Here is a 21888-nt window from a genome sequence, read left to right as displayed (position 1 = left end):
AGAGAACCTGAGGAGGGTGGAAACTGTGGACATCTTAAAAGACACCTTTTTAGCTTTGCTTTTCATTCGGATTGTTTTTTAGTCTTTAGTCATTGTAGTAAATATATTTTTATTTTTACTGTTTTTCATTTGCTTTTTTCTGTGAATAGCATTGAATTGCATTCATGTCTCAAATGTGCTCTATTAATAAAGCTTGATTTGATAATTTGCAGGGATTTGGTGAGGGGGATCCCTCAATTAAGAAGGCAGAAGGAGACTCCGAGCCCTCACGCTCCAGGGTTAAGCCATGGGAGAGACCAATAAAAGATTGGACAACATCATGCTAATTGTTTTAAAAATTGTATGACCTTTCTCAAATGCAATGATCAAGAATAAGGAGTTGGCTTACGTTGTAAAGAGTCATCCTTGCCATCATTACTTGGTGGCTTGTGCTGCGTTTTAGTATTTTGCTTCTTGATTGCAGTGGCACAGGTTTTTCTGGTGTGTTGGGGAATATTTTGGTGGGGACTTGGGTAGACCTTTGCCTGAAAATTGTAAAATAAAATCCAGACTTTTTCTACACACATCGTGTGTTAAAGTTTTATTGAAGTGGAAGAAGACTTAAAACGTCAACCTAAACACATAACCAAACTTTAAACCAAAATTGTACAACGTGCCAAAGTTAACCCAGCAAACAGGACGTCCTGAGGACATTCAGCGAGGTTCCCATTAGGTCCCTTAAGGGTTTTGGCGTGACGTTATCCCACTGACATTCTGAGAAATACCATATGGAACATAACATTTACTATACTATAATATACTGACAACAATATAAACACATCATGCAACAATTTCAAAGATTTGACTGAGTTACAGTTCACAAAAGGAAATCAGTCAATTGAAATAAATTCTATCTATGGATTCTATGGACTGGGAAGGGGTGCAGCTGGGAGGGCGTAGGCCCACCCGCTTGGGAGCCAGAATTAGTTTTCCCCAACAAAAGGGTTTTATTCTCAGACAATCCCACAGGTGAAGAAGGTTGAGGTCCTGGGCTGGCGTGGTTACACATGGTCTGCGAAGGCCGGTTGAATGTACTGACAAATTCTCTAAAATGACTTTGGAGGTGGCTTATGGTCGAGAAATGAACATTAAATTCTCTGACAACAGCTCTGTTTGACATTCCTGCAGTCAGGATGCCAATTGCACACTCTCTCAAAACTTGAGAAATCTGTGTCATTGTATTGTGTGACAAAACTGCACATGTCAAGTAGGTCTGCTAGTGATAGTGGTGGAGCCAGCACCTCCACATGTGGAGATGTATCCACTCAGTCAAGTAGGCCTGCTAGTGATAGTGGTGGAGCCAGCACCTCCACACATGGAGATATATCCACTCAGTTAAGTAGGCCTGCTAGTGATAGTGGTGGAGCCAGCACCTGCACACATAGAGATTTATCCACTCAGCCAGATGGGGATGCCTGAGCTGAGGTGCAAACAAGACTGCACTACAAGGTGGAATTCAACATTTTATATGTTGAAACGGTTTCTTGAGTCAAATGATGCCATCATCTCTACCCTGGCCATTGTCAATGCACTTGTTGATGCTCTGACCCAAGAGGAATGGGAGGTGGTGGAGGAGATGTGCAGAGTCCTGGAACCCTTTGAGTAGGTCACTGTGGAGATCAGTGGAGAGGTACAGTAAGCAGTTATTACTACATCATTATTTAATCCAGTATTATATATGTATATGAGCAGTAGATGAGAATGTAGTATCAGTAGACAAAGCATGAACCTGAACTATGTGACATCCTCAACAATGATAGTCCCGTGTAAGAGTCTGCAGCGAATCACAACTAGCCGCCAGAGAGAAGCAAATGTGACAGGACATGTGACAGAGTTGATGGACACCCTATGTCCATCAATGAAGAGAAAGTTCCACAGAATGGAATATAATCAGTTGCTATCAGAAACCGCGGCACTTGACCCCAGGTTTAAAAAGTATGGAGCAATATTCTATTATTATGTTGTTCAGATTATATTCATTTTGAAATGTTATAGTTATATGCACTTTGTTTATCTACATTAAAAAGTTATACTTTAAATGCACATGTGTAATAGCATCCTTCTTTCTTACATTTATTTCAATTTGTGGGATGCTGCAGATTTGCAAATTGTTATTTATTTTTCTTTGATATGGTGCAATATTCTATTTTGCTGTTCAGATTGTAATCCCTTTTGAATGGTTAGATTTATATGCACTTTTGTATTTATTTAACCAGGCAAGTCAGTTAAGAACAAATTCTTATTTTCAATGACGGCCTAGGAACAATGGGTTAACTGCCTGTTCAGGGGCAGAACGACTGATTTGCACCTTGTCAGCTTGGGGGTTTGCTACCTTCTGGTTACTAGTCCAACGCTCGAACCACTAGGCTACCCTGCCGCCCCTTTGCCTATACACATTAAAAAGTTATACTTTAAATTCAAATGTTTAATAGTATTATTTTTCATAACAAACCAATGCATTTTTAAATACATTGTGGTTAAGCTAGAGTATGATTTCACTTAATAATTTAATTAGAATAGTTTTAACACCAATCATAGTCAAACTATCGAAAACTGTTTGACTTGAAAAAATAGAAAACATGTATTTTTCAAAAGAGCCGTTTGTGAGCCATAAGAGCCGGCTCTTTTTGGTGAGCTGAGCCGAACAAACCGGTTCAATGAAAAAAGCCGGAATACCCATCACTACTTGGGATCCAAATTGAGGGTAAATCATCCAGACAATCTGGAAACGACACCACCTCGAACAAATATAACGTCATTAGTTTGTTTTTCACAATGAAAGGAAGCCCCGCCGTAAAACAGGGCATCAAAAAATTAGTTAATACTCATATTGTTCCTCTCCACGGAAATCTTTAGTAAAAGGCGAAAGATTTATGCGATATGAAGAGAAACCAGAGTGTACTACGTTTCGAAAAGTCAATCTGGACAGGGATTCACGGACATGACATTCCCTATAGCGATAATATTAATATCGGCACCCCGAACCAAATCTCGTGCCCTGTTCAACGTGTCCAGTCATAACCATGTATTGCAGAGTATTAGGATGGTATAAATATATTCCTGTTTTAAAATATGATAGTAAAGAAATAACATTATTTCACGTCAGGTGCATGATGGGTAACGTCGTACGCATGCGCAGTTGAATTTGCACTAGTGAATCTTGTCAGTAGGTGACACTCTTGTGCTGATTTTGCCTTGGATTACATTAGAGCGTGAAAAAAGTCCCTGTTTTAAGTCAGTTAGGATCACCACTATTTTAAGAAAGTGAAATGTCAGAATAATAGAAGATAATTATTTCTTTCAGCTTTTATTTCTTTCATCACTTTCCCAGTGGGTCAGAAGTTTACAAACACTCAATTTGTATTTGGTAGCATTGCCTTTAAATTGTTTAAATTGGGTCAAACGTTTCAGGTAGCCTTCCACAAGCTTCCCACAATAAATTGGGTGAAATTTGGCGCATTCCTCCTTACAGAGCTGGTCAAGTTTGTAGGCCTCCTTGCTTGCACATGCTTTTTCAGTTCTGCACACACCTTTTCTATAGGATTGTGGTCAGGGCTTTGTGATGGCCACTCCAATACCTTGACTTTGTTGTCGTTAAGCCATTTTGCCACAACTTTGGAAGTATGCTTGGGGTCATTGTCCATTTGGAAGACCCATTTGCGACCAAGCTTTCACTTCCTGACTGATGTCTGGCTTTTTTTATGGCTGGCTTTTTTGTGAAGTGTACCAGTTCCTCCTGCAGCAAAGCACCCCCACAACACGATGCTGCCACCCCCGTGCTTCACGTGCTTCACAGTTGGGTGTTCTTTGGCTTGCAAGCCTCCCCCTTTTTCCTCCAAAAATAACAATGGTCATTATGGCCAAACAGTTCTATTTTTGTTTCATCAGACCAGAGGACATTTCTCCAAAAAGTACGATCTTAGTTCCCATGTGCAGTTGCAAACCGTAGTCTGGCTTTTTTTATGGCAGTTTTTGGAGCAGTGGCTTCTTCCTTGCCGAGCGGCCTTTCAGGTTATGTTGATATACGACTCGTTTTACTGTGGATATAAATACTTTCGTACCTGTTTCCTCCAGCATCTTCACAAGGTCCTTTGCTGATGTTCTGGGATTGATTTGCACTTTTCGCACCAAAGTACATTCATCTCTAGGAGACAGAACGCGTCTCCTTCCTGAGCGTTATGATGGCTGCGTGGTCCCAAGGTGTTTATACTTGTGTACAGATGAATGTGGTACCTTCAGGTGTTTGCTCCCAAGGATGAACCAGACTTGTGGAGGTCTACAATTTTTTGATTTCTTTTGATTTCCCCATAATGTCAAGCAAAGAGCCACTGAGTTTTAAGGTAGGCCTTAAAATACATCCACAGGTACACCAATTGACTGAAATGATGTCAATTAGCCTTTCAGAACCTTCTAAAGCCATGACATCCTTTTCTGGAATTTCCCAAGCTGTTTACAGGCACAGTCAACTTAGTGTATGTAAACTTCTGACCCACTGGAATTGTGATACAGTGAATTATAAGTGAAATAATCTGTCTGTAAACAATTGTTGGAAAAATTACTTGTGTCTGCTGTGGTGAAACCCCTTCTGAAGAAAAGTAATCTAGATTCTTAAACTCTAAGCAATTTACGGCCAATCTCAAACCTTCCATTCCTAAGCAAAATTCCTGAGAAATTGTTTTCAAATAGCTGCATTCTTGTACTGTATTTTTAAAAAAACAATACCAATCTGGTTTTCGTGCCCACCCAAGCACAGAGACAGCCTTGGTTAAAGTGGAACATTGTCTTAGAGCCAACACAGATGCCAAACAGCTTTCTGTCCTACTATTGGATTTAGGTGCTGCATTCTGGACAGACTGGAGAGGTGGGTTGGCCTCTCCGGTCCAGTTCTAAATTGGTTTAGGACCTTTTTAACCGGTCCAGAGATTTTGTCACCCTTGGTGAACATAACTCAGAAAAACTAGATATCACATGTGGCGTTCCACAAGGTTAGATTTGGGGTGCGGCAGTGTTCAGATTATATATGGTACCCCTTGGCAGCGTTCTTATAAAGCTGTATTCTGATGAGGCTGTATTAGTTATTTAAATACTTGGATGGCTGCTTCCTCCAGCTACATCAAGATAAGACAAAAGGCACTTATTATTGGAGCCAAAGCACAGAGAGAGAATCTGTCCACACATTTTAAATCATGGGCAATAAAGATAAAATACCAGTTAAAAAGTCTAGTTGTCATTTTAGACTCCAAACTCAATTTCGAATCACACATTAGGATTGTGACCAAAATACATTTTTACCACCTGAAGAACATTGTCAAGATGCCACCATTTCTGATACAGAGAGACTCATCCATGCTTTTATTACAAGCAGGCTTGACTACTGTAATGCTCTCCTATCTGGTCTAGAAAGCTGTTGGTCAACTGCAAAACATACAGCGTGCTGCAGCACAGTTACTGACCAAGACCAGACGGAGAGCACACATTACACTGGTGTGAAAGTCTCTGCACTGGCTGTCTGTGAGTTGTAGATCCTTTTAAGATTCTTCTATTGGGTTTTGTGTCACCAGACTTGCTTTTGAGTTATGCACCCAATAGGTCCCTCAGGTGCTCTGGCACTGACCTTTAAAACTATCCCAAAGCCTAGGACCAAGAGACATGGAGAGGTAGTCTTTAGTTACTATGCCCCCAGTCTCTGGAATAGCCTGCCAGAGAACCTGAGGAGGGTGGAAACTGTGGACATCTTAAAAGACACCTTTTTAGCTTTGCTCTTCCTTAGGATTGTTTTTTACTCTTTCAGTTCGTTGTAGTAAATATTTTTTTATTTTCACTGTTTTTCATTTGCTTATGTCTGTGAAGAGCATTGAATTGCATTCATGTCTCAAATGTGCTATATGAATAAAGCTTGATTTGATCATTTGCAGGGATTTGGTGAGGGGGATCCCTCAATTAAGAAGGCAGAAGGAGACTCCGAGCCCTCACGCTCCAGGGTTAAGCCATGGGAGAGACCAATAAAAGATTGGACAACATCATGCTAATTGTTTTAAAAATTGTATGACCTTTCTCAAATGCAATGATCAAGAATAAGGAGTTGGCTTACGTTGTAAAGAGTCATCCTTGCCATCATTACTTGGTGGCTTGTGCTGCGTTTTAGTATTTTGCTTCTTGATTGCAGTGGCACAGGTTTTTCTGGTGTGTTGGGGAATATTTTGGTGGGGACTTGGGAAGACCTTTGCCTGAAAATTGTAAAATAAAATCCAGACTTTTTCTACACACATCATGTGTTAAAGTTTTATTGAAGTGGAAGAAGACTTAAAACGTCAACCTAAACACATAACCAAACTTTAAACCAAAATTGTACAACGTGCCAAAGTTAACCCAGCAAACAGGACGTCCTGAGGACATTCAGCGAGGTTCCCATTAGGTCCCTTAAGGGTTTTGGCGTGACGTTATCCCACTGACATTCTGAGAAATACCATATGGAACATAACATTTACTATACTATAATATACTGACAACAATATAAACACATCATGCAACAATTTCAAAGATTTGACTGAGTTACAGTTCACAAAAGGAAATCAGTCAATTGAAATAAATTCTATCTATGGATTCTATGGACTGGGAAGGGGTGCAGCTGGGAGGGCGTAGGCCCACCCGCTTGGGAGCCAGAATTAGTTTTCCCCAACAAAAGGGTTTTATTCTCAGACAATCCCACAGGTGAAGAAGGTTGAGGTCCTGGGCTGGCGTGGTTACACATGGTCTGCGAAGGCCGGTTGAATGTACTGACAAATTCTCTAAAATGACTTTGGAGGTGGCTTATGGTCGAGAAATGAACATTCAATTCTCTGACAACAGCTCTGTTTGACATTCCTGCAGTCAGGATGCCAATTGCACACTCTCTCAAAACTTGAGAAATCTGTGTCATTGTATTGTGTGACAAAACTGCACATGTCAAGTAGGTCTGCTAGTGATAGTGGTGGAGCCAGCACCTCCACATGTGGAGATGTATCCACTCAGTCAAGTAGGCCTGCTAGTGATAGTGGTGGAGCCAGCACCTCCACACATGGAGATATATCCACTCAGTTAAGTAGGCCTGCTAGTGATAGTGGTGGAGCCAGCACCTGCACACATAGAGATTTATCCACTCAGCCAGATGGGGATGCCTGAGCTGAGGCGCAAACAAGACTGCACTACAAGGTGGAATTCAACATTTTATATGTTGAAACGGTTTCTTGAGTCAAATGATGCCATCATCTCTACCCTGGCCATTGTCAATGCACTTGTTGATGCTCTGACCCAAGAGGAATGGGAGGTGGTGGAGGAGATGTGCAGAGTCCTGGAACCCTTTGAGTAGGTCACTGTGGAGATCAGTGGAGAGGTACAGTAAGCAGTTATTACTACATCATTATTTAATCCAGTATTATATATGTATATGAGCAGTAGATGAGAATGTAGTATCAGTAGACAAAGCATGAACCTGAACTATGTGACATCCTCAACAATGATAGTCCCGTGTAAGAGTCTGCAGCGAATCACAACTAGCCGCCAGAGAGAAGCAAATGTGACAGGACATGTGACAGAGTTGATGGACACCCTATGTCCATCAATGAAGAGAAAGTTCCACAGAATGGAATATAATCAGTTGCTATCAGAAACCGCGGCACTTGACCCCAGGTTTAAAAAGTATGGAGCAATATTCTATTATTATGTTGTTCAGATTATATTCATTTATAAATGTTATAGTTATATGCACTTTGTTTATATACATTAAAAAGTTATACTTTAAATGCACATGTGTAATAGCATCCTTCTTTCTTACATTTATTTCAATTTGTGGGATGCTGCAGATTTGCAAATTGTTATTTATTTTTCTTTGATATGGTGCAATATTCTATTTTGCTGTTCAGATTGTAATCCCTTTTGAATGGTTAGATTTATATGCACTTTTGTATTTATTTAACCAGGCAAGTCAGTTAAGAACAAATTCTTATTTTCAATGACGGCCTAGGAACAATGGGTTAACTGCCTGTTCAGGGGCAGAACGACTGATTTGCACCTTGGGGGTTAGCTACCTTCTGGTTACTAGTCCAACGCTCTAACCACTAGGCTACCCTGCCGCCCCTTTGCCTATACACATTAAAAAGTTATACTTTAAATTCAAATGTTTAATAGTATTATTTTTCATAACAAACCAATGCATTTTTAAATACATTGTGGTTAAACTAGAGTATGATTTCACTTAATAATTTAATTAGAATAGTTTTAACACCAATCATAGTCAAACTATCGAAAACTGTTTGACTTGAAAAAATAGAAAACATATATTTTTCAAAAGAGCCGTTTGTGAGCCATAAGAGCCGGCTCTTTTTGGTGAGCTGAGCCGAACAAACCGGTTCAATGAAAAAAGCCGGAATACCCATCACTACTTGGGATCCAAATTGAGGGTAAATCATCCAGACAATCTGGAAACGACACCACCTCGAACAAATATAACGTCATTAGTTTGTTTTTCACAATGAAAGGAAGCCCCGCCGTAAAACAGGGCATCAAAAAATTAGTTAATACTCATATTGTTCCTCTCCACGGAAATCTTTAGTAAAAGGCGAAAGATTTATGCGATATGAAGAGAAACCAGAGTGTACTACGTTTCGAAAAAGTCAATCTGGACAGGGATTCACGGACATGACATTCCCTATAGCGATAATATTAATATCGGCACCCTGAACCAAATCTCGTGCCCTGTTCAACGTGTCCAGTCATAACCATGTATTGCAGAGTATTAGGATGGTATAAATATATTCCTGTTTTAAAATATGACTGTAAAGAAATAACATTATTTCACGTCAGGTGCATGATGGGTAACGTCGTACGCATGCGCAGTTGAATTTGCACGAGTGAATCTTGTCAGTAGGTGACACGCTTGTGCTGATTTCGCCTTGGATTACATTAGAGCGTGAAAAAATTCCCTGTTTTAAATCAGTTAGGATCACCACTTTATTTTAAGAATGTGAAATGTCAGAATAATAGAAGATAATTATTTATTTCAGATTTATTTCTTTCATCACTTTCCCAGTGGGTCAGAAGTTTACAAACACTCAATTTGTATTTGGTAGCATTGCCTTTAAATTGTTTAAATTGGGTCAAACGTTTCAGGTAGCCTTCCGCAAGCTTCCCACAATAAATTGGGTGAAATTTGGCGCATTCCTCCTTACAGAGCTGGTGTAACTAAGTCAAGTTTGTAGGCCTCCTTGCTTGCACATGCTTTTTCAGTTCTGCACACACCTTTTCTATAGCATTGTGGTCAGGGCTTTGTGATGGCCACTCCAATACCTTGACTTTGTTGTCCTTAAGCCATTTTGCCACAACTTTGGAAGTATGCTTGGGGTCATTGTCCATTTGGAAGACCCATTTGCGACCAAGCTTTCACTTCCTGACTGATTTTTTCTTTCTTTTGGAAAAGTTTTATTGGCACAATTCCTTTAAAAACAGCTCATACATTTTTTACATCATTTATACACGTAAAAACAGCAACAAAGCATAAAACACAGCATTTGAAAGTTACATTTAAATTTGTTAAAAAGTACATGTTGTTAAAACCAATGAAAACAACTATGAATAAAAGTACTTTCCTTGTAAAAAAATCAAATCTGTAAAAGCCATTTAAAATGTGTACTAATGATCTAACAAAGGTAAAACATTTTTAAGACATGAAAAACATTAAAAAGCCACTTTGTTAAAAGGCTGTCTTCAGTCCCTTGTACAGGAGCGGGGTGAGTCTTTATCAAGCTCACCTCATCCTGCTCTTCTGAATGGATCATCATCCCGTCCTTCGGGGCCCAGAGGGGATCCCTCCCCTAGGCGCATCGCCCTAGGCGCCGCAGCGCTGTCAGGCCGTGGCCGCCGGGACCTAGGGTGTTGTGGGGGACCCTTCGCTTGGGGTTGAGGCCCCCTTTCTTCCGTACCACCCCAGGGCTTCCGTGGCTACCATGGCCACTGCCTGGGGGTTGGCTCTACGTTTTTCGCTACCAGCAGGTTACGGGAGGACCACAGTGCTTCCTTCAGGCACGTGAGGGTGGACCAGAGCTTGGTGAAGGTCTTTGATGGAATGGGCCTTCGGCCCACCCCATACAGCACGAGCTGAGATGTTAGGTCCTCCCCTGCTGGCAGACACGAGGTGATCAGGGGGCCTGCTTCCTTCCACAGGTCCCTGGCGGCTCTGCACTCCCAGAGCATGTGCCACACCGACTCTTCTTGGCCGCAGCCTGGTCGGGGGCACGCGGATATCCTCGCCATGCCCCGTGAGTGCATAACGGCCCTGACCGGGAGGATCTCGTGGGCGACCATCCAGGACAGGTCCCGATGCCGATTCAGGAGAGCAGGATGGGCCACGTTGCGCCAAACCGTTGTGGGCTCACCTATAGCGAGCCCGCGCACTGGACATACTGGTTCCCGATCCTGCGCAAGAGAGAGAAGAGAGCGGTGTTTTGTTACAACCGTGACTGTTTCTTTTTCCAGTTTAAGATGTCTTAAAAACTTCTGGAGCTGGACGTAGGGCGGGGGTAGCAGGAAAGAGACTGGGATCAGCCTCAGAGTCCTGAGGTAAGATCCCAGCCAGAACCGTGCGAGGGCCTGAGTCTTGTTGTTGACCGGGGAGGTGGCAAGAGTCAGGTGTAACGCTGTGTAGCGGCTGCCCAGGAACAAGTAGAGGTCAGGCAAGCCTTTCCCCCCCTTGGACCTGGGCCTCTTGACCACCTCCCTCCTCAGCCTCTCCCACTTGCCTCCCCACAGGAAGTAGAAAAGCATCCGCTCCAGGTCTAAAATGCTCCTTCGAGGGGGGATAAAAACAGAACTGATTAGTAAAAGCACAGGTAAAATCACAGCTTTAATGATTAAAACCTTGCCCTCAAGAGTCAGCTGTCGTAGTCCCCAAAAACCCAGTCTCTGTCTTACTGTCCCCAGGATTCCACTCCAGTTGCCGCTCCCTCCTCCCCCCCGGTCAAACTTTACCCCCAGTACCCTTATGTCCGTCCGTTTGACTGTCAGAGGTAGTCTGGTCAAGTCTGGGTCTGCCCATGGTCCGAAGAACTGGGCCTCTGTCTTGTCTCTGTTCAGTCTCGTCCCAGAGGCTCGTCCGTACCAGTCAGTCCTGTCCAGAGTCCTGTCGATGGATAAAAGGTCGGTACATAAAATGTTAACGTCGTCCATGTAAAAGATGCACTTGGCGGTCATCCCCCCTCTCCCCGGGATACCCACCCCACTGATCCCTTGGTCCCTTCTCAAGACCTGTGCCAGTGGTTCAATACAGGCCACGAACAGAAGAGGAGATAAAGGACAGCCCTGACGGACGCCGCAGTGTACTCCCACTGCTTTTGACAGATGCCCATTTACAAGGATTTTGCTGGTGATGTCCCCGTACAGCAGTCCCACCCAAGCTAAAAACCTGTCAGGGAAACCCATTTTTTGCAGTACCTTAAAGAGGTACTGGTGCGAGACCCGATCAAAGGCTTTCTCAAAATCTAAATTTAGGACTACAAGCCGCATGTTTCTGTCTTTCGCATAACAGATGGCATCTCGGATCAGTATCAGGCTGTCCGTGATCTTCCTTCCGGGCACGGCACAGGTTTGGTTCGGGTGGATCACCTCCCCTAAAACAGAAGACATTCTGAGTGTTAAAACCTTGGTAAAAAGTTTACAGTCAAAGTTTAAAAGGTTAATCGGTCTCCAGTTCTTCAGGTCCGTCCTGTCGTTTTTCTTGTGTAAAAGTGTCACGATCCCCACTCTAAAACTGTCGGGTGATTTACCCCTCTTAAAATGCTTCAGTCCTTGGTCGATTTCTGTCCTCGTCAGGTCTTTTTCCAGGTCGTCCGTGTTGGGTAGGGTCTTGTCGATGTTAGTTAAAAGGTCCCCCATTGTTTCCTCGCACACATCTTTTACCCCAAACAGTTCCCCATAAAAGTCCTCGACCACTTCCTTTATTCCCTCTGTCTGTTTTTAAAACCCCGTCCTTGTTTCTCAATCCTGTCATAATCCTACCCTTACTAACTATTTTCTTAAAAAAGTACCTAGTGCACTTCTCCCCCTCTTCTAATTCCCTTTTCTTGCTTCTTAAAATAACCCCTTGCTTCTCTGTTCTGCTAAAAGTGCCATTTCCTTTTTTACTTCTTTGATTTCTTGGTTAAAATCAAAGCCCTGTTGGCATAGGTTAAAATACCTTTCCAGTCGCTTTTGCAGTCCCACCATGCGTCTATCTTTTTCTCTGCTTTTTTCCTTTCCTATCTCTCTAAAGAAAGTCCTCGTCCTTCCCTTCACCATTTCCCACCACTGTGCTCGTGTGTCAAAAAAGTCCTGTAGCGTCTGCCACTGGCTGAACTGCTCTCTGTACTGATTAACTACTCTATCATCTTCTAGAAGGGAGCAGTTCAGTTTCCAGGGCCCTCTTCCCACAGTCACACCCGAAGATAGTGAAAGGGTGCACGTCAGCATTACATGATCTGAGAAGAAAGCAGGGGTTATTCTAGCATCAGTTGGGGGACAGTCCCGGGTAAACAGATAATCAATGCGAGAGGCTCTGGTGCCATCACCACTGGTCCAGGTGAAGCCCTCCTCTCTTGGATGCAGGGTTTTAAAGCAGTCACTCAGTTTAAAATCCCTGCACAGCCCTTGCAATAAAATGCTTGACCTGTCTACCTTAAAATCCCCTCCTGCCCCTCTCCTGTCTGCTCTACTTAAAACACAATTAAAATCCCCACCCACCACTAGAGGATCCCTCCCCAGCATGTGGGACTGCAGGTCCTCTAAAAGTGTGCACCGGTCATGTTTATCGTTAAAACCATACACATTTACCACGTTAAAATCCCTCCCCATAAAAGTACAATTGGCTAAAAGAGCACGCCCACCTACCACCACCGTGCTCCCCTTCACCACCACCTGTGGGGTCTTGATTAAAATAGCAACACCGTCGTTCTTGTTAAAATTGGAACCACTCCAAATGGAGGGCCCATGCTGCCACTTATCCCCCATTTCCTGTAAGAGGATAAAAAGGGTAGACCACACTCCTGTAATAAAAACACATCTGAGTTAAACCTTTCTAAAAAGGATAAAACCGACTGTGCTCTTGTTGCTGTCTTTATGCTCCTCACATTTATGGTGGTGATTTTAAAAGCCATAAAAGGGGTGAGTAAAAACAGTGCTAAAAGAAAAGGCATTGAACAGTTAAAGGGGGTTAAATGTCAGGGGCTTTCTCTCTCCCCTCCGGGGTAAAGGGGTTTGGAAGGGAGAGGAGGTTAAAACCGGACTTAAAAAGGAGACTTGGTTGGGGGAGTTGGAGGGGAAGGTTCTGGGTTCTTCCTCCCCCTGAGAGCTCTCCCACTCCACCTTTCCCTTTTTCTCCTCACCCTGTTCGGGGTCAGAGAGCTCCTCAGCATTTCTTTTACGTGGGGGGAGGTGTTCCTCCAAAATCTCCCCCTCCTCCCCCGTACCTTCTGACACAGTCTCCATGGTGCTTTCCGACACCGACCCTATAATGTCTGACCCGCTTGGGGAGCTTTCACTGAAAATCTCTCCGGAGCCGTCTTTCTCGGCACTTTCTCCTTCAGGGGTCACATTAGTCTGGGGCGGGGGGGTTGGGGTGGGGAGGGTTTTGTCCTCTCCTCCCACTTCTTCCACCACTGCACCTTCCGCGCCCTCCACAACAGCCACCACCACCGGCTCCACAACTGTCTCCTCCACCACCACTACCGACTCCACTACTGCCTCCTCCTCCACCACCACCGCTACCGACTCCCCTACTGCCTCCTCCTCCACTACCACCGGCTCCTCCACTACCACCTCGGCAACTGCCGTTCCCGCCCTTTGGCGCTCGTACGCCGTGGTCCGCGGCCGCCCACTCCCTCCTTCCAGCCTTGGCCCTGTTGGCCCAGGAGGAGGGGCAGTCGCGGATGAGGTGGGACCGCTCGCCACAGAGGTTGCACGACCTTCCGTTCGTGCACTCCTCGTAGCGGTGGCCCACCTCCCGGCACTTCATGCAGACGACCTTCTGACAGGCGTCTGCAAGGTGGCCATGTTCACCACACTTACGGCACAGCTTGGGCTGGTCCTGGTAGTGAACATGGCCCCTGTTCTCTCCGAGGACTATGGTGGATAGGATGGCTTTCAACCCACCATAGCCCCCAGGGTCCTCCCTTTGCTGGACAGTGACCCTCCAGGCCCCTGTCCAGATCCCATCGAGGTCTTTCACCTGGATCAGGGGACCCTTCACGTTGCAGTACCTGTCCAGCCATACTGCAACGTCCTCCGGCTGTACGGTTTCATTGTACATACGGATAATAACGGTTTTAATGCTATCATCCGTCAGCTTGGTCACCTCAAACATCGCTGTGAGGGACCCCTGGGTGTTCAGGGCGTTCTGGAGTTTCCCCCAGAACTCCCTCAGGAAGCTGGCGTTGGCAAAACTGACATCGAAGCCCTTCCTATAGGGGAGGGCTAAGATGCACTTTACCTGCGCTGGATGAAAGCCGAGCTCTTTCTGGAGGAATTTTCTGGAGAAATCCAATCGGGATAACTCCATTATTTTTCCTCCCTTCTCCTTTAAAAGGAGGCGCACTGCATGGTGCCTCCTCATGCCAGCCTGTGCTGCTGACATGATGGAGGCCCACTCCCTTTACAGCCCAACACCAGTGAGAGGGGAGGGAGCGGGGAAGGGGAAAGGGAGAGGGGAAGGGAGAGGGGGTGTAAAACAGCCGAGGAACTGGCAGGCTCAGCTAGGCTGTGCTAAACAGGGCCTACCAGTACCACGGAACACACAACAAACTATCTAGCACAGCACCAAACTAATCTTATCAACAAAGGGAAGAGACACAAGGTTTTTTTTTTTTTTGTTAATTTTCCTCGAAGGGGAAGGTAACACGAACCAAACAAAAACGGGGGGGGGGGACTAGCAAACAAATTAACTTAGGTAAAGGGAAATAAGGGGATAACAAAAAGGGGTAGACGACAGACGACTGATGTCTGGCTTTTTTGTGAAGTGTACCAGTCCCTCCTGCAGCAAAGCACCCCCACAACATGATGCTGCCACCCCCGTGCTTGACGTGCTTCACGGTTGGGTGTTCTTCGGCTTGCAAGCCTCCCCCTTTTTCCTCCAAAAATAACAATTTAAACTGTTCTGCCTTATTATTATTCGACCATGCTGGTCATTTATGAACATTTGAACATCTTGGCCATGTTCTGTTATAATCTCCACCCGGCACAGCCGGAACAGGACTGGCCACAACACATAGCCTGGTTCCTCTCTAGGTTTCTTCCTAGGTTTAGGCCTTTCTAGGGAGTTTTTCCTAGCCACCGTGCTTCTACACCTGCATTGCTTCCTGTTTGGAGTTTTAGGCTGGGTTTCTGTACAGCACTTTGAGATATCAGCTGATGTACGAAGGGCTATATAAATAAATTTGATTTGATTTGATTTGATTTGATACTGTTTACATACATCTTGTCAGTTCTCTGTTCTGCCCTGCGTGGTATTACAGTGAGCCCATATATACGAAAGTTGCATTTGCCATTTAATACTTAGCTAATAAAAAATACATAGTATAAAATCGGTGACTCGTTGTTATATTTATCCTGATACTGGATTCGAATTTACGCAACTCTAACATAACCAAATTTGTGCACAAAATGTGAGAGGAATAAGCTTTTTGTGCGCGTGGAACATCTCTGGGATCTTTTATTTCAGCTCATGAAAAATGGGACCAACACTTTACATGTTGCGTTTATATTTATGTTCAGTTTAAGTGGAGTGTCTCCGATTTAGGTATAGAATAATATGAAATGCTCTGAGACCAGGTTGTGTGAATGGATCAGTGGTTCACCAATCAGGGCCTTGATGCGCTGGTCAACAGTAACAAGGGTAGACGTGTAATAAACTAGGGTGCACATGACCTGGGTACAACAAACGTTCATTTGCGCGCATCAGGTGATGTCCCCGGGACAAACCGGGAATTAGACAGAACATCCCAAGAACGTTCAGGGGAACATGACACAATGTCCCAAGAAAGTCTTAAAAACATACTTGGGTATATCCACGGGAACTAGACAAAACCTTCAGGGGAACATGACACAACGTCCTGACGACTTTAGGCGACCATTTCGTGATGTCCTAACTACTCATTATTGTTTGCAGGAAACATGGGGTGATTCTGTCTGGGTTGAGGCTACCTTCCCACTAGGCACACACTTGTAGATTTAAACAGATCAGTTAACAGTAATATTGTTAAAGGTTCTCCCAGTTCAGTGGCTAGGGTTTAGGGCATGGTTTTCCCAAACTCATCAAGCTTCCATAATTTCAATCAGCTGTGCAGTGCTAGGGGGAAAAAACATGCACCGTGTCCCTGGTCTGTCATTGAAAGAGGTGTTCCTAATATTTTATACACACACAGTATATCTCTTATTTAGTCATACAGAACGTGTGTTACATTGCGGGAAGCATGTGTGTTACATCGCGGGAAGTTTAAAATGCATTCTGTCATTACGAAATGTGTATTGTGATATTTTTAACAAAGAAAACAAAGAAAACATTTGATTAATAAATTATTTAATCAGTCGTCTTCCTCAAATGAAGGGGATGATGGGAATCTGATTTAATTGGTCCTCAACTCACAGCTCAGTCACTTCATTCAGGGTAAGTGAAGTTAACCGTGACTTAGCCTGTCCCGGAGCAGGTTAGTTCTGTAGGATTCATTGCCGTAGAAATATACCTGGCTAAAAGGTAAGCCACTTTCGTATGACCGATTATCCCTAGTTGAACTCAAAGTTGACCAAAGTTACCGCGCTTACTCCTCAAACCTGCTTTTTAGGGTCAGTAGCGGTGCGTGGGTAAAATCACTGAGGAAGCTAAGCCGGGAAAAATAGTCATATTACAATCTATGTGCTTTGATAAATATGTTGTTTGCTTTATAACCTGTTATATCCCTTGCCACGTGATATATAGGCCTAAGGCCGAGACAATAAGAAGACACAGTAGCAGAATAAATTTGACTACACCTTTGTTTCATCACAAAGCCGGGAAGCAACATCTGTCAGCTGAAGTCCACAGTTACTGACCTACTACAGCATGGTCAAGCAAGTTAATGTTTCTGACATTTTAAATAAATGTAAACAACTACTGATTTAGAACTACAGAGAGTTACCGCAAGTCACGAAGAAAACCGGAGTTGCCTCCACTATTCCATTACCATTTCAACTTCAATATTTCAACATCAATTTCACCTATGCTTAGTCTAATACAGCGACAACGAAAATACCCCAAACAATTTCCAATCAACATAAGCTAAATATCATATGCATGTCCATGGTACTTCATTCTCTGTGTGTGTGTGTGTGTGTGTGTGTGTGTGTGTGCAAGTAGAAAGAACATGTTGACTCACCCAGAAATGCAAATGCCCTCCTCCTCTCTTTCATGACTCTGTCATACTGTACATGCTTTTAGTTTGTATTGTCTACCTGGCTAAATTTCTTGCTCGCAAGTCTAATTTCCTTTCATGGACAACGATATGCCAGGCCAGCTAGATCTAGCTGCATATTGAACTTAGGCCATGGGCACAATGTATGAATTCATGGTTAGATCAGAATCGCGATTTTAAGCATTGGCCAGTATGGAGAATTAAGTAAAACCAAGCCCAAATCCTTATCTCCATTCATGGCTAACTTAGGAAATGGACAATTTTAGCTAGCTAGCTAGCCACCAGAGTACAACGACACAACGAGATAAAACAATTCAGTTTTTTTCTGTAAATGACATTTGGCTTGTGATTGGTGTGAAGCCAAATCCAAACTGGCTTCCCTTGACACATTGTTTTTGGTGCGTTAGCACAAGTCACAGTTGGCTATATATACAGTACCAGTCAAAAGTTTGGATACATCTATTCATTCCAGGGCATTCTCTAACCAGCTTCATGAGGTAGTCACCTGGAAAGCATTTCAATTAACAGGTGTGCCTTCTTAAAAGTTAATCTATGGATTTTATTTCCTCCTTATTGCATTTTAGCTAATCAGTTGTGTTGTGACAAGGTAGAGGTGGTATACAGAAGATAGCCCTATTTTGGAAATATCAAGTCCATATTATGGAAAGAACAGCTCAAATAAGCAAAGGGAAATGACAGTCCATCACTACTTTAAGATTTGAAGGTCAGTCAATGCGGAAAATTTCAATAACTTTAAATGTTTCTTCAAGTGCAGTCGCAAAAACCATCAAGCACTATGATGTTACTGGCTCTCATGAGGACTGCCACAGGAAAGGAAGGCCCAGAGTTACCTCTGCTGCAGAGGATAAGTTCATTAGAGTTACCAGCATCTAAAATTGCAGCACAAACAAATGCTTCACAGATTTGAAGTAACAGACACATCTCAACATCAACTGTTCAGAAGAGATTGTGTGAATCAGGCCTTCATGGTCGAATTGCTGCAAAGAAACCACTACTAAAGGACACCAATAAAAATAAGACAATTGCTTGGGCCAAGAAATACCAAGTCCTTTGGTCTGATGAGTCCAAATGGGAGATTTTTGGTTCCAACCATTGTGTCTTTGTGAGAAGCAGAGTAGGTGAACGGATGATCTCTGCATGTGTGGTTCCCACTATGAAGCATGGAGGAGGAGGTGTGATGGTGTTGTGCTGCTTTGCTGGTGACACTGTCTGTGATTTACTTAGAATTCAAGGTACACTTAAACAGCATGGCTACCACAGCATTCTGCAGTGACACGCCATCCCATCTGGTTTGCGCTTAGTGTGATTATCATTTGTTATTCAACAGGTCAATGACCCAACACACCTCAAGACTGTGTAAGGGCTAGTTTACCAAGAAGGACAGTGATGGAGTGCTGCATCAGATAACCTGGCCTCCACAATCACCCGACCTCAACCCAAAGGAAAAGCAGCCAACAAGTGCTCAGCATATGTGGGAACTCCTTCAAGACTGTTGGAAAAGAACTCCAGGTGAAGCTGGTTGACAGAATGCCAAGAGTGTGCAAAGCTTTCACCAAGGCAAAGGTTGCTACTTTGAAGAATCTAAACTATTTTTTATTTGTTTAACACTTTTTTTCGTTACCACATGATTCCATATGTGTTATTTCATAGTTTTGATATATACAGTGGGGCAAAAAAGTATTTAGTCAGCCACCAATTGTGCAAGTTATCCCACTTAAAAAGATGAGAGAGGCCTGTAATTTTCATCATAGGTACACTTCAACTATGACAGACAAAATTAGAAAAAAAATCCAGAAAATCACGTTGTAGGATTTTCAATGATTTTATTTGCAAATTATGGTGGAAAATAAGTATTTGGTCACCTCCAAACAAGCAAGATTTCTGGCTCTCACAGACCTGTAACTTATTTAAGTGGCTCCTCTGTCCTCCACTCGTTACCTGTATTAATGGCACCTGTTTGAACTTGTTATCAGTATAAAAGACACCTGTCCACAACCTCAAACAGTCACACTCCAAACTCCACTATGGCCAAGACCAAAGAGTTGTCAAAGGACACCAGAAACAAAATTGTAAACCTGCACCAGGCTGGGAAGACTGAATCTGCAATCGGTAAGCAGCTTGGTTTGAAGAAATCAACTGTGGGAGCAATTATTAGGAAATGAAAGACATACAAGACCACTGATAATCTCCCTTGATCTGGTGCTCCACGCAAGATCTCACCCCGTGGGATCAAAATTATCACAAGAACGGTGAGAAAAAAATCCCAGAACCACACGGGGGGACCTAGTGAATGACCTGCAGAGATCTGGGACCAAAGTAACAAAGCCTACCATCAGTAACACACTACGCCGCCAGGGACTCAAATCCTGCAGTGCCAGACGTGTCCCCCTGCTTAAGCCAGTACATGTCCAGGCCCATCTGAAGTTTGCTAGAGAGCATTTGGATGATCCAGAAGAAGATTGGGAGAATGTCATATGGTCAGATGAAACCAAAATAGAACTTTTTGGTAAAAACTCAACTCGTCGTGTTTGGAGGTCAAAGAATGCTGAGTTGCATCCAAAGAACACCATACCTACTGTGAAGCATGGGGGTGGAAACATCATGCTTTGGGGCTGTTTTTCTGCAAAGGGACCAGGACTACTGATCCGTGTAAAGGAAAGAATGAATGGGGCCATGTATCGTGAGATTTTGAGTGAAAACCTCCTTCCATCAGCAAGTGCATTGAAGATGAAACGTTGCTGGGTCTTTCAGCATGACAATGATCCCAAACACACCGCCCGGGCAACGAAGGAGTGGCTTCGTAAGAAGCATTTCAAGGTCCTGGAGTGGCCTAGCCAGTCTCCAGATCTCAACCGCATAGAAAATCTTTGGAAGGAGTTGAAAGTCCGTGTTGCCCAGCAACAGCCCCAAAACATCACTGCTCTAGAGACGATCTGCATGGAGGACTGAGCCAAAATACCAGTAACAGTGTGTGAAAACCTTGTGACGATTTACAGAAACGTTTGACCTCTGTCATTGCCAACAAAGTTTATATAACAAAGTATTGAGAAACTTTTGTTATTGATCAAATACTTATTTTCCACCATAATTTGCAAATAAATTCTTTAAAAATCCAGAATGTGATTTTCTGCATTTTTTTTCTTTCTCATTTTGTCTGTCATAGTTGATGTGTACCTATGATGAAAATTACAGGCCTCTCTGATCTTTTTAAGTGGGAGAACTTGCACAATTGATGGCTGACTAAATACTTTTTTGCCCCACTGTATATATATATATATATATATATATATATATATATATATATATATATATATATATATATATATAAAAATATATATATATATATATATATATATTTTTTTTTTTTTTTAAATTCAATGGAAGCCATATGCTCTCTGTCTTTCCTTGCATTCAATGCTATGGGTGGCAACAATGTTACTCTTTTTGACCTGACAGCATCAGATAGCGCCCCTCAGTATGTGTAGGCCATCTGTTTCGCTCACTAGGATTCCTCCTCCGGTAATATAGTCAGCCTCTTGCGATTTGAAAGACAATTATGAAACACAGAGAGACGAAAGATGAATTATTGTATTTTTTTTGTAAAAAAAATTGGGGACAGCCTGGTTTCCCTTGGCATCCATGAATACACGGCAGTGCGTAGGATACACCTCATCAATTCTCTGAAAGTAGCAAAAATCAATCAAAAATCAGAAAACAAAAATTCTGCAAATATTCAGTTGTTGATACACTTTAGATAGAACATGTGTACTTCAGTAAAGTTAAAGGGGCAATCTGTGTAACCGATGTGAATTGGCTAGCTAGTTCGTGGCTTTTGTGGCGCGATGGGGTGTTCGTTGTCTATGTGTGCAAGGGTCCCTGGTTCGAGCCGGGGTAGGGAACGGACTAAAGTTAGACTGTTACACCTGCAAACAATAACAAAGCCACCGACATGCAATAAAACAGTGTAATTGTCCAATACAATAGGTATGTTGTTCATTAGGTCAGTAAGGAGAAATATGGTGCAAATAAATATTATCTTTATAATCCTGGTAAGAATTTATTCCATAATTCGAGGACGCGTATTTGACGAAGATGAGAGAGAAGGGCGGAGGGAGTGGGACCCGGATGCTGATGCAAATTAGGCAAAGGAAGAGGAGAGAGAATATATCGATTTACGGCAAGAAAAGCAAAAGGACTATAAACGGGGAGGCCCTCTCACGCAACGTGTGCAGTTATATAAAAATGAGTATATATAGTAAAATGTCAATACATATATAGTTATTTTTCACTAGCAAATCGTTGATTGATTGAAATTGGAACCGGCAAGGGAGACACGCCAAAGGAGAGAGAGAAGATGCTGTGATACGCCTACTGGCAGTGATAG

General features: G+C 43.1%; 1 long non-coding RNA gene and 2 other non-coding genes across 3 annotated transcripts; all 3 read right to left on the bottom strand.

Annotated features, from left to right (window-relative positions):
• Positions 1-2823: 2823 nt before the first annotated feature.
• On the bottom strand, positions 2824-2939 carry LOC135525390 (U5 spliceosomal RNA). Its single transcript, XR_010453158.1, has one exon. It is a non-coding gene; the product is annotated as a U5 spliceosomal RNA (small nuclear RNA).
• Positions 2940-8557: 5618 nt separating this feature from the next.
• Positions 8558-8673, bottom strand: LOC135525379 (U5 spliceosomal RNA). Its single transcript, XR_010453148.1, has one exon. It is a non-coding gene; the product is annotated as a U5 spliceosomal RNA (small nuclear RNA).
• A 1080-nt stretch (positions 8674-9753) lies between these two features.
• On the bottom strand, positions 9754-13042 carry LOC135525192 (uncharacterized). Its single transcript, XR_010453087.1, has 3 exons — positions 12930-13042; positions 10296-10488; positions 9754-10247 (listed from the first exon to the last, which is right to left on the bottom strand). It is a non-coding gene; the product is annotated as an uncharacterized LOC135525192 (long non-coding RNA).
• Between the last annotated feature and the right edge of the window lie 8846 nt (positions 13043-21888).

This window comes from Oncorhynchus masou, chromosome 31 (assembly GCF_036934945.1).
Source record: "Oncorhynchus masou masou isolate Uvic2021 chromosome 31, UVic_Omas_1.1, whole genome shotgun sequence".
NCBI lineage: Eukaryota > Metazoa > Chordata > Actinopteri > Salmoniformes > Salmonidae > Oncorhynchus > Oncorhynchus masou.
This window is presented reverse-complemented; position numbering and strand designations above follow the sequence as displayed.